The following is a 13,246-nucleotide window of genomic DNA, read 5'->3' on the forward strand; positions in this document are numbered from 1 at the left end:
TAGTATCATGCCTAGGGTCTTGCTATTATTATGCTTTAACATGATTCATGATTATTTTTATGATTATTTTTTTGTTATTATGATTATTATGTTGCTTGATGATATTTATTGTTAATGCTTGATCACGCCTTTTATGCATGTTTAAAGGGAATTTGTACTTGTAATCATGCTTAATAAGATAATTAATAATCTTGTTTAGGGTTAATTTTAATTATAATTCAAGTGATCGCCAATAATAGTTTATTTGTGTATTAATATTCAACTAACATAGATAAACAGGTTTAGGGTTAAACCTATTGATTGCATGTTAGTCAGAAAGCGCATGTGAATACGATCAGAATAAAGTAGAGGCCTATTATTAGGGCAGGTTCAATCTCTTTTAGGTTACCTTCATCCCTGAACCCTATTTGGTTCAAGACCTTATGGAGTTGGCGATCTCTTGGATCGTTAAGGGGTGTAACCTTCACCTCGTGAACGGTTTACAAGTTCCTAAAAAAACTTGTTGGCGACTCTTTTGCTCTATCTTCTTTCCCTTTGGACGCCACCGTACTTTAGTGTACGATCACAGTGGGGTTAAAGCTAGGGATTAACGCTTGAAATATTCCCTACAGTTTTTGGCGACTCCGCTGGGGAGGATTTCTATTTTAATTCCTGAAATTTATTTCGGTAATGATTTAGAATGAGTGGATAAGACTCGAAATGTTCTAAGTATTTCATGTGCGTAATTTTGATTAACATTATTGTCATATGCATAAAAAAGATCTCATTGGAAAGACCATCCGTAATGAGTTAAAACATAGGATTTGACCCGTAGGAAATTTTAGATATATCTTTCACAACTAGGACCGAAATAACACTGCGCGAAACTGGAAAATTTTATCGAGCACAGAAAGCTGATGAGGCATGTAGGAATTAGCATCAGTGAACAGAAGTTAGCGCCAAAAATTTGAATGTAGCGCCAGACGACAGCTATGTAGCCAGGCGCTACAGCCAAAATCTGGCGACAACCTCTGTTTGCTAGCGCGAAATTCTTCCAATACCGAGCCAGAAATATGCGTTCTAATTTCGACCAGTTTCGAGCAAACAATACGAAAAACCGGTCGAAATTAGAACACATATTTCTGGCTCGGTATTGGGGGAAATTGGCGCCAGCAAACAGAGACTGGCGCCAGCTTTTAGCTATAGCGTCTGGCGCCAATACTAGCGTCTGGCGCTACGGTTAAAATTCTGGCGCCAATGCTCTGGCCCCTGACGCTACTTCCCACATGCCTTAACAGCTTTCTGTGCTCGATAAAATTTTCCAGTTTCGCGCGGTGTTATTTCAGTCCTAGTTGTGAAAGATATTTCTCAAATTTCCTACGTGTAAAATCCTATGTTTTTAACTCATTACGGATGGTCTTTCCAATGAGATCTTTTTTATGCATATGACAATTATGTTAATCAAAATTACGCACATGAAATACTTAGAACGTTTCGAGTCTCATCCACTCATTCTAAATCATTGCCGAAACAAATTCAGCAATTAAAATAGAAATCATCCCAAGTGGAGTCGCCAAAAACTGTAGGGAATAATTTCAAGCTTAACCCCTCTAGCTTGAACCCCACTGTGATCATACACTAAAGTACGGTGGCGTCCAAAAGGGAAGAAGATAGAGAAAAAGAGTCGCCAACAAGTTTTTAGGAACTTGTAAACCGTTCACGAGGTGAAGGTTACACCCCTTAACGATCCAAGAGATCGTCAACTCCATAAGGTCTAGAACCGAATAAGGGTTCGGGTATGAAGGTACAAATCCAACCTAAAAGAGATTGAACCTGCCCTAATAATAGGCCTCTACTTTATTCAGCTCGTATTCATGTGTGCTTTTTAATTAACATGCAATCATTAGGATTAACCTTAAACCTGTTTATCTATGTTGGTTGAATTTAAATGCACAAATAAATCTATTATTGGCGATCACTTGAATTATAATCACATTAACCCTAAACAAGATTATTAATTATCTTATTAAGCGTGATTACAAGTACCAATTCCCTTTAAACATGCATCAAAGGCGTGATCAAGCAACAATAATGAATATCAAGCAACATAAAAAATAATCATAATAATAATCATGATCATAAAATTATAATCATAACAATAATAATCTTAAATATAATCATAATCAAAACAATTATAAAAATAATCATGAATCATGTTAAAGCATTATAATAGCAAGATCCTAGGCATGATACTAACAAGATTAATAACAAACCCTAGCATGTCACTAAGCAATAAAAATCAAATCTTTAGCCCTAACATGATACTAACAATCATAAATATTAGGAAGAACATATGAAGCATCATAACAATCATATTTAATGTTAAAATTACCCTAGACATGATACTAGGAATATCATAAGAACAATATAAACATGATTTCTACATCATAATATCAATCAAAACCAAAAAAGTACTTACTTTGATGCTTCGTACCTCTTTCTAATAACAAAATACACACGTTAGTAAATTCAAGGAAAATAAAAATCAAAACAATTAAATCAAATAATTGAAATAGAGATTTGGGACCAAACCCTGAGAAATTAAACCTTTCACGTCTAGGGCGAAGGCAACTTCGAATATGGCTAGGTGTATCTAAGTCTTGCGAATGCGGAATTTTGTATTTGAGAAAAGGCTAGTTTAGAAAAAGAGAGAGAGAATAATCAAGAAAATCTTGATGAGAGTTGGTGAATGATTAAGAGGGAATTAGAGAATTCATGATTGCTAATGAAAACTGAATGTAGGTGAGAATTCGTGAGAATTGGTCCCTGAAAATGGATTTTTAATACGATATTTATAGAGAAAATCAGCCAAAAAAGATAAATTAACAAAACAGAGTATGACGCTCAGAAAACAGAGCTAGCGCCAACCCCGGCTAGCTGGCGCCATGCACCAGCACTAGCGCCAGGCGCCAATGGCTAGAGCCAGGCGCCAGGCCTGGTTCCAGGCGCCAAGGCCTGGGGTCAGACGCCAAGCTCAAATTTAACGCGTTTTCGAAAATCCGATAAGTTTACCGTACTGGAGGATAAAATAATATAAATTCTTCGAAAATGCTATATGATTTTAAATAAAACTCTAAAAAGTCAACAAAAGTCAATTTATCAATGCTAATTGAATTAGGAATGAAAAGAAGCTTCTAGAAGAATCTAGAAGACTAAAACCATTCATAATTGCATTAGGAATGATAAATCATATTAGGCCCTCCCCTAGATCATTGGGCCGCACATAAAGCTCAAACCGGGCCAAGTTTAGTAAATTGGCCATAATTTCCTCAATATTCATCGGAATTGGGCTTATAATATATCGTTGGAAATGTCTTTGCAAGCCCAATCCAACTACACTACTATTGGACCCATATCATGGACCAACCAAACTGGATTGGCTGTTTTCTCAAAATAAGTTTTCAAAAACAGAGAGAAGAGAAAAGAAAATAAAACTTTCCGCAACACTAGAATTTTCACACTTTCGCTTCATTCGATTATGATTCGACGCGAAAGGTACTCATCACTGGGTTTGGTTTTGGGGAGACACAAATGGGTGTCTACAGGTACCCTCCACAAAAATGACGGAAATTTTTGTTTTTCTGCATTTCGATACATGTACATATCGAGTTTCATGAGTCAACACTACGCACACACGAGTCACATCGAGTCAAGTCAACCTCGAGTCAGTGAATCAAGTTTATACCTTGAGTCGTGTCAAGTCAATGAGTCAAGAAACGCTAAACCTTAGGTCAACCCTAGGATAATTAAAGAGATTGGCAAAGTCCTATAGTCAAAAATATAAATACAGGTGCAGCAGAATAGGGAAGACCCTACTCCAGCGCCAGACGAAAACATCTAGCGTCTGGCAATAGTTTTTAGCGCCTGGCGCTAGATCCCAGCGTCTGGCGACAGGGCCAAATCGCAACGCCAGAATCAATTTCATCGGCGACAGAGAGCTCAACCGCTCTGAACAGTTATTTCAACCTCATACAGCAATTTCGGGTTCCTTGGTACGCCAGTTATCCCCTATAAGCAATTTGACATGATTAAGTAGTCGGTTTGATTACCATCGCAATAAGTGATCAACCTGACGAAAGATCGTCTCACTTAGCTTAAAGCGCCTAAGCATTGGCTCATCACGGAGACACCGACATAATGGTTCACAAGCAGCAAACCGCCGACGTGCTGGCATAGCGGAAGCAAAGTTCAAGCGAGCTTTAGAGATCGACAAGCGTTGGTCTTCGAAAATTTTTCTTCGGAATATTATCGCAATAAAAATTTAAGTTCTTTTGTTCAGAGACGCGTAGACATATCATCAAAGCTCTTTTGCTCCAGAGAGGCGTGGACATATTATCAAGCTCTTTGTTCAGAGACGCGTGGACACATCTTTAAGCTCTTTTGTTCAGAGACGCGTGGACATATCTTCAAGCTCTTTTAATCAGAGACACGTGGGCATCCTATTATCAAGCTCTTTTATTCAGAGACGCGTGGACATATCATCAAAGCTCTTTTGCTCCAGAGACGCTTGGGCATATCATTCAAGCTATTTGTTCAGAGACGCGTGAACATATTCAAAAAGCTCTTTGTTCAGAGGGATGTGAACATATCCAAAAAGCTCTTTGTTTAGAGGCGCGTGAACATATCCAAAGAAGCTCCATTTGTTTACAGACGAGTGAACATCGAAACAGCAAGATGGCGTTCCCTAGATTGTGGAGAGTTGTCACAAAAAACTGAAGGTAATTTCAAGCAGAGTTGTCTTCGATCGTATTCCCTAGGATGTGGAAGATGGTCACAAAGCGGAAGAGGATCGTTTCAAGCGAAACAATCTTCGATTGTGTTCCCTGGTTTGCGGAAGATTATCATGGCAAAATTGGAAGCAGTTACAAGCGTAGCAGTTTTCAAGCGGGATGGCATTCTCTAGCGTGCAGGAGGTCATCAAAACAAGGATACATCAATAAATCGGTTATCTCCAGAGACGTGTGCTCGACGGTGCAAGATACGCGTTTCTTAACTCTCTTATCTGTTTAACTAACGCTAGTTTGCAAGTATCGGCGTTGCAAGAGTGATTTAGGATCGCTGAACGTTCTGAATCATTCTCCGTCCCTATCGTTACTTTGACTTTAGTTTTCGAAACTTGAGTTTCTCCAAACTCAGTCAAAGTGGGGGCATCTGTAGACACCCATTTGTGTCTCCCCAAAACCAAACCCGGTGATGAGTGCCTCTCACGTTGAATCATAATCGAATGAAGTGAAAGTGTGGAAAGTTTAGTGTTGCGGATAGTTTTAATTTCTTTTCTCTTCTCTCTGTTTTTGAAAACCTATTTTAAGAAAACAGTCAATCCATTTTGGTTGGTCCATTATATGGGTCCAATAGTAGTGTAGTTGGATGGAGCTTGAAAAGACCTTTCCAACGATATATTATAAGCCCAATTCCGATGAATATTGAGGAAGTTATGGTCAATTTACTGAACTGGGCCCGGTTTGAGCCTTATATGCGGCCCAATGATCTAGAGGAGGGCCTAATACGGATTTATCATTCCTAATGCAATTAGGAATGGTTTTAGTCTTCAAGATACTTCTAGAAGGTTCTTTTCATTCCTAATTTAATTAGCATTGATAAATTGACTTTTGTTGACTTTTTAGAGTTTTAATTAGAATAAAAGAACGTTTATGAGGAAAATACGATTTTATCCTCCTGTACGGCAATTTCTATCTGATTTTAAGAAAACGCGTCAAAAACTTAGTCAATGCCAAACGCCAGCATTAGCGCCGGACGCTAAGCTTGGCCCCTGGCGCTAGCGTTAGCGCCTGGCGCTAATGTCAGCGTCTGGCGCTAACCTTGGTTTTACGCATCAGAACTCTGTTTTGATTGTTTATCTTTTTGGTTGATTTTCTTTATAAATAGCCTTCTAAAAACTCCGTTTTCATTAACCAATTCTCACCAACTCTCATCAAGATTCTCTTGATTACTCTCTTTCTCTTTTCTAAACTAGTTTTTTCACAAATACAAAAAATTCCGCATTCATTAGATTTAGAAACATCTAGCCAAATTCGAAGTTGCCTTTGCCCTAGACGTGAAAGGTTTTAATTTCTGAGGGTTTGGTCCCAAATCTCTCTTTCAATTATTTAATTTAATTGTTTGTTTATAATTTTCCTTGAAGTTACTGACGCGTGTATTTTGTCATTGGAAAGAGCTACGAGGCATCCAAGTAAGTGCTTTAATGGTTTTTATTGGTATTATGATATAGAAATCATGCTTAGGTTGTTATTATGATTCCTAGTATTATGTTAGGATGTTTGATGTTTAGAATGACAACAATAAATTCCTAGTATCATGTTTAGGGTAAAGAATATAATGTTAATTATGATTTCTATGATGCTTCCTACTTTTTTTCCTAATAGCATGTTAGTATCATGTTAGGGCTAAAGCTCTGATTTTTATTGTTTAGTGACATGCTAGGGTTTGTTATTAATCTTGTTAGTATCATGCCTAGGGTCTTGCTATTATTATGCTTTAACATGATTCATGATTATTTTTATGATTATTATTTTTCTTATTATAATTATTATGTTGCTTGATGATATTTATTGTTATTGCTTGATCACGCCTTTTATGCATGTTTAAAGGGAATTTGTACTTGTAATCATGCTTAATAAGATAATTAATAATCTTGTTTAGGGTTAATTTTGATTATAATTCAAGTGATCGCCAATAATAGTTTATTTGTGCATTAATATTCAACCAACATAGATAAACAAGTTTAGGGTTAAACCTATTGATTGCATGCTAGTCAGAAAGCGCATGTGAATACGATCAGAATAAAGTAGAGGCCTATCATTAGGGCAGGTTCAATCTCCACTACTACAAAAATAGGCTAATAGACCCGTCCAAATTGGCTTTAGAGACCCATCTTGAACGGGTCTCTATCTCAGAGGTCTGTTTGATAAAGAGACCTCTCATTTGGAGGGGTTTGTTTTTAAAAACAAACAGACCTGCTATTAGAGTTAGGCGGTCTGTTAGGCGTGGTATATAATAGTTACATTAGAAGGGAAAAAGACCCGTTACATGTGATATGGGGTCTTTTCAAGGGGAGTGAAATAGACCTGTTATATTCAATAACAGGTCTATTTGATCCCTTTATTTTCAAAAAAAAAAAAATTATTTTTTGGTTCGGTTTAATATTTATTTGAATTGTGAAAGTTTTAATTTTTTACCGCTCTATCCAAATTGCTGAAATTTTAAAATTTGAATTACAACAATAAAATTCAAGATTAAATAAATAACATTAATATGTAGAATTTTACAACAAGTTATACAAACAAACTTAGCATTCAAGAACACTACCAAAGTATTGTACTATTCAAAAAAAAAAAAAAAAGTATTGTAATCGATACCTATGGTTAAAAAAAGAAAGTATTCCAATTAATAAACTTGCACATTGTGATTATTTGCTAATGGAAAGCGAACTAGCTGAAAAAACCGCGTATAATCATCTATTTTCTTCTCATAATCGGAATTTTGCTCACCAAGTGACCATCTCGACCCAATTCATCTCAGTTACTGCAATTGTCACGAACTGGAGAACAAACCAAATAGAATAATTCAGAATAAATTAAAAATAAAATTAACCCAAGCATAATTTGGGGCAAAAATCAAGAACAAAACCTAAACAATAAATCTAAACAGTAAGTCTTAATTTAATTATAAAAAGTTCAGATTATAGAGGAAATTAAACCGAAAAAAACAAGGAACGATAAATAAATACTGACACATCAAGCAAAAAAATTAAAAAATAAAACAGAGAAATTGACCAAAATATGAAAACCCAATAAACTTCATGTCACATATAAACTTTAATAACATAAGAAGTATAATTATACTTCAGATTGATTGAGGTTATCAAAGGATTCGAAGGTAATAAGGTTACCGAACCTTTTACAACCTCTTCTCGTCAAAACACAGTGATACAACCGAAGATCCGACGGCGACAACTAGGACAAGATATACGAACCAGCAACACAACCCATATGAGTCGGCAGAAAGCAGCGAACGAAAGCGATAATTCTATTATGGTTAGAAATTTACAAAAAATAATTGAGGAAATAGATGAAATCTAGGAGTAAAAGGATAAAAAATAATAATAATGAGTGGAAGAAGGGAGGAAGAGTAACGGTTTTACAGTATGATACTTTGGGTATGGGAAACTAAGCTATGGAGTTCATTTCAAGGTCTGTAAATAGGAGAGCGAGAGAGATAGGACTAGAACTTTGTGAGGAATTCCAATTGAGTTTGATTACGATAAAACAAAAATAATAACAAATAAAGGAATGTAAGAGACCCCTCTAATTGGACAACGGGTCTCTTATATGTCTCTAAGTTTTTTTCACACAAGAAAAGTGGGCCCTTGTGCACATAAAAGACCTGTAAAAATACAACGGGTCTCTTATATATTTTTTATCTATCAAACATAAGGGGTCCTCATGTACATAAGAGACCTGGTATCACTGTTATTAGATATGTTACTTCAAACAGACCCGTTGAATGAGAAAACGGGTTATTAGTTAGGGGTCTTTTTTCCAATTTTTGTAGTAGTGCTCTTTTAGGTTGGATTTGTACCTTCATCCCCGAACCCTATTTGGTTCAAGACCTTATGGAGTTGACGATCTCTTGGATCGTTAAGGGGTGTAACCTTCAACTCGTGAACGGTTTACAAGTTCCTAAAAAAACTTATTGGCGACTCTTTTGCTCTATCTTTTTTCCCTTTGGACGCCACCGTACTTTAGTGTACGATCACAGTGGGGTTCAAGCTAGGGATTAACGCTTTAAATATTCCCTACACATTCAAAACTCTTTTTTCCGAGACGCGTGAACATATCACAAAAAGCTCTTTGTTCAGATACAAGTGAACATCAACAAAACAGCAAGATGGCGTTCCCTAGCTTGTGGAAGGTTGTCACAATAGTTAATGCAGCAACAAATCGGTTACCTCCAGAGACGTGTGCTTGACGGTGCAAGATACACGTTTCTCAACTCTTTTATCTGTTTTAACTAACGCTAGTTTGCAGGTATCGGCGTTACAAGAATGATTTAGGATCGCAGAACGTTCTGAATTATTCTCCGTCCCTATCGATACTTTGACTTTTGTTTTCGAAACATAAGTTTCTCCAAACTCAGTCAAAGTGGGGGCTTCTGTAGACACCAATTCGTGTCTCCCCAAAACCAAACCCAGTGATGAATACCTTTCGCGTCGAATCATAATCAAATGAAGTGAAAATGTGAAAAGTCTAGTGTTGCGGTTGGTTTTTAATAAAAATCTTTATTTCTGTTTTTGAAAACCTACTCTATTTTATGAAAATAGTCAGTACAGTTTAGTTTGGTCCATGACAAGGGTCCAATAATATTGTTGCTGGATGGGGCTCAAAAAGAGCTTTCCAACGATATATTATAAGCCCAATTTCGATGAATAATGAGGAAGTTATGGCCTAAATACTGTTATTTCTTGATCACGCCTTTTTTGCATGTTTAAAGGGAATTTGTACTTGCAATCACGCTTAATAAGATAATTAATAATCTTGTTTAGGATAATATGAATATAATTCGAGTGATCTCCAATAATAGTTTTATTTGTGCATTAATATTCAACCAACATAGATTAAATAGGTTTAGGGATAACCTAATGTTTGCATGTTAGTCAGAAAGCTCACATAAATACGAGTAGAATAAAGTAGAGGCCTATTATTAGGGCGGGTTTAATCTCTTTTAGATTGGATTCGTACCCTCATCCCCGAACACCAGTCATGGTTCCAGATCTATTGGAGTTGACGATCTCATGGATCGTTAAGGGTGTAACCTTAACCTTGTGAACGGTTTACAAGTTCCTAAAACTTATTGGCGACTCTTTTGCTCTTGTTTCTTTCCCTTTGGACGCCACCATGCTTAAGTGTATGATCACAGTGGGGTTAAAGTTTGGGGTAATGCTTGAAATATTCCCTACAGTAGGTGTAAAGGAGTGACGGAGGAACGTGCTGCAATTTAGCGTATATTTGGCATTTAAGGCATCTTTTTACATAATGATGACAGTCCCTATTCATTGTATTCAAGTAATATCCTTTGCGCATTATCTTTTAGTCTAGCATCTTGCCATTCACATGAGTTCCACATACTCCTTCGTGAACTATTCTCATTGCCCTCTGGGCTTCCTTTTTGCCTACACATAGAAGAGCTCGACCTTTAGGTAGCCTTTTGTGTAGCTCATTGTCTATGAGAACATATTAGGAAGCAAAAAGTCTTAAGGCTCGTTTTGCTTTCTTGTCAGCATGGGATGGATATTCCCCTTTGGTGACATAGTTGAGGATGTATGTATACCAAGGTTCTTCTTCTTTTTCTTCTTCTTCTTAGACTACTTCATCTTCTTCTATAGCTTGAATGTAAGCGGGTTTATGCCTCTTTTCTATTATCAAAGGCATTTGCTCAATTTCTGTGGGAATTCTAACCATTGAGGCTAGTCCTGCCAAAACATCGGCAAATTAATTTTCCTCTCTTGGTAGATATGTATTGTAACACCCCCAAATATCCCTCTACGTAAATACTAGTATAATACGTATAATTATACCGTAGAGATAGACTTAGGCGTATTACCGCCGCGTGATTACGCAAGGCTACTCAACTTACTAAAAATAAATACTTTGCGGCGGAAACTTCAATACTCTTTTTTATTAATAATAACCATAATAGTAACCAATGTTATGAGTACTCCAAATAGATACAAGAACAAATTCCTAATTTAGTGAAAACCAATCCCGGGACTCCAATGCATCATTTATTGACTCCAACATGAAAATAAGCAACACTACTTACCATTACGGTAAACAGGGCGAACCAAAACAAATAAGAAGTACGGGTTAGCAAAATATGCTAAGTACAGTAAGTGCAAGATAATTAAACTCAGTTTATTCGCAAGCATGCTTTAAAACCAATTTCCAATAAATAATCCAATAATTCCAAACTCATGGTTTAAAACCAATTCTCAATAAATCCAATATCAATAATCAATAAAACCAATTCCAATTATTTAAAAACCAATTCCTCATATTAAAACAATTCCTCTCCCAAGTGTGCACACCCCCCAAGCTAGTCTCCTTATGTTACAAGGCTATTCTTGAGGAAAGACCCGGTCATGCAAAGTCCAAGGCCTTATCAATAAACCAAATCCGCATAGTGGGATTAACAACATGCTTATAAAGCATAAATAATAATAAATCCATGATTCAATAAATCCTCTTTTAAATCCAATAATTCAACCTTTAATAATAATAATTCAAACTTCTTTTAATAAATTCAACATGCCTTTAAATTCAATCCTTTTTAAACATGAATAATAAATTAATTAATCAAAACATGTTATAAAAATCAATATTCCATTTTAATTATTAAAACCAATCCTTTAAACATACTTTTAATTCATAAACCATAATTCAATTCAATTTAATTCAATTCATCATAAAATCATTCAAACATGTTATTCAAATCGATCACTTTCAAGGTATCTAGCCACCTAACATACCTTGATTTTCGCTTAGCCAACAACACTTCAAAAGAACTCTCAAGTATCTTGATAAAAAACACCCTACAAATAAATATAACCTTAATAAATATAAGGTTAACAAATAATCACAAATAATTAAATTAAACCCTCCCAACTATATGCACATGAACCTCTTAAATTAATTCAACATGAACATTATTAAAATCTGATTTTATATAATTAAAACTACTCATAATAATTTCATATTAATCTCCCATAATAATAATAATAATAATTGAATAAAAGAAAAGGAGAAGAAAATAATTGGATTTGCGTAGGAAATAATAGGCAGAACTTTTAGAGGCTATAACTCCTTTGATATAGCTCCAAATTGGGTGATTCTTGAGCCTAACCTCAAGGATGTTTCGAGAGGAACAACTTTATGTGAAACGTCACTACCACAAAAACTGACCAGAAGTTCCCGAAAATTGGTTTCAAAGATGAACGAGATGATTTGTGTAAAATTGAGGAGAAGAAAAGAAGAGAATTGGTGTGAAGAATGTGAGAGGTATGAAGGGGTATTTATAGGATAGTATGAGCATGAATTATGGTAGGAAAATGTAGGAAGAATTATGGTAATTAGGGTTTAAGAGATTACTTGGAGAAGTGAGCAAAGATTTAAGGAAAGTTTTGATATTTGAAGGGATTGTGTATAGTTGAATATGGAAGGTATGTATGTCATGAAAAATATTAAGGAAATTGGGATTGCTTGGGGAATAATTAAGAAGAATGAATGGCAAGAAAATATAATAATTGGATATAAAAAAGATGGAGAATTAGAATTATGGAAAATAGGAGATTTTAGGGAAATAATTAAAAATACAAATTACCAAAATATTTTCCCAAAATCTTTATGGGATGGCCGAAATTATTGAGCTTTCCTAAGCTCATATTTTCGGCCTTTCTATTTAGTATTTAGGAATATATTTTGATAGTTTAAAGAAATAAAAATAATTGTGTAATAATATTTATTGTAATAAATAATTAAATAACAAAATACCAAATATTCACCAAAAAATTTAACTAAATAAAAATCATATTTTCACATAGGAAAATCCAAAATTATAAGCTAATTAATTGGGATTTTCGGACCTATTAAAATAATAATAAAATATAGCTTTTGCCTTAATTAAAATATCTGAAATATAAATAATCCGGTTTTTAAAATAGGATAAATGGATAATAAATCTTATCCAAAATAATGATTAGTTTTCAAAATACTTTTGGCACCAAAATTCAAATATCATTTTGGCTCCAAGATTTAAAAATAAGTTGAATTACTAAAATACCCTTTTTAGAAAATAATAATTAATTAGGAAAATACGTATGAAAATACGGGGTATTACAGTTGTAGACACCCATTTGTGTCTCCCCAAAACCAAACCCAGTGATGAGTACCTTTCGCATCGAATCATAATCGAATGAAGCGAAAGTGTGGAAAGTCTAGTGTTGCGGAAAGTTTTATTTTATTTTCTCTTCTCTCTGTTTTTGAAAACTTATTTTGAAAAAACAGCCAATCCAGTTTGGTTGGTCCATGATATGGGTCCAATAGTAGTGTAGTTGGATGGGGCTTGCAAAGACCTTTCCAACGATATATTATAAGCCCAATTCCGATGAATATTGAGGAAGTTATGGCCAATT

Source organism: Chenopodium album, chromosome 6, assembly GCF_948465745.1.
Source record: "Chenopodium album chromosome 6, dcCheAlbu1.1, whole genome shotgun sequence".
In the NCBI taxonomy this organism is placed as follows: Eukaryota; Viridiplantae; Streptophyta; class Magnoliopsida; order Caryophyllales; family Amaranthaceae; genus Chenopodium; species Chenopodium album.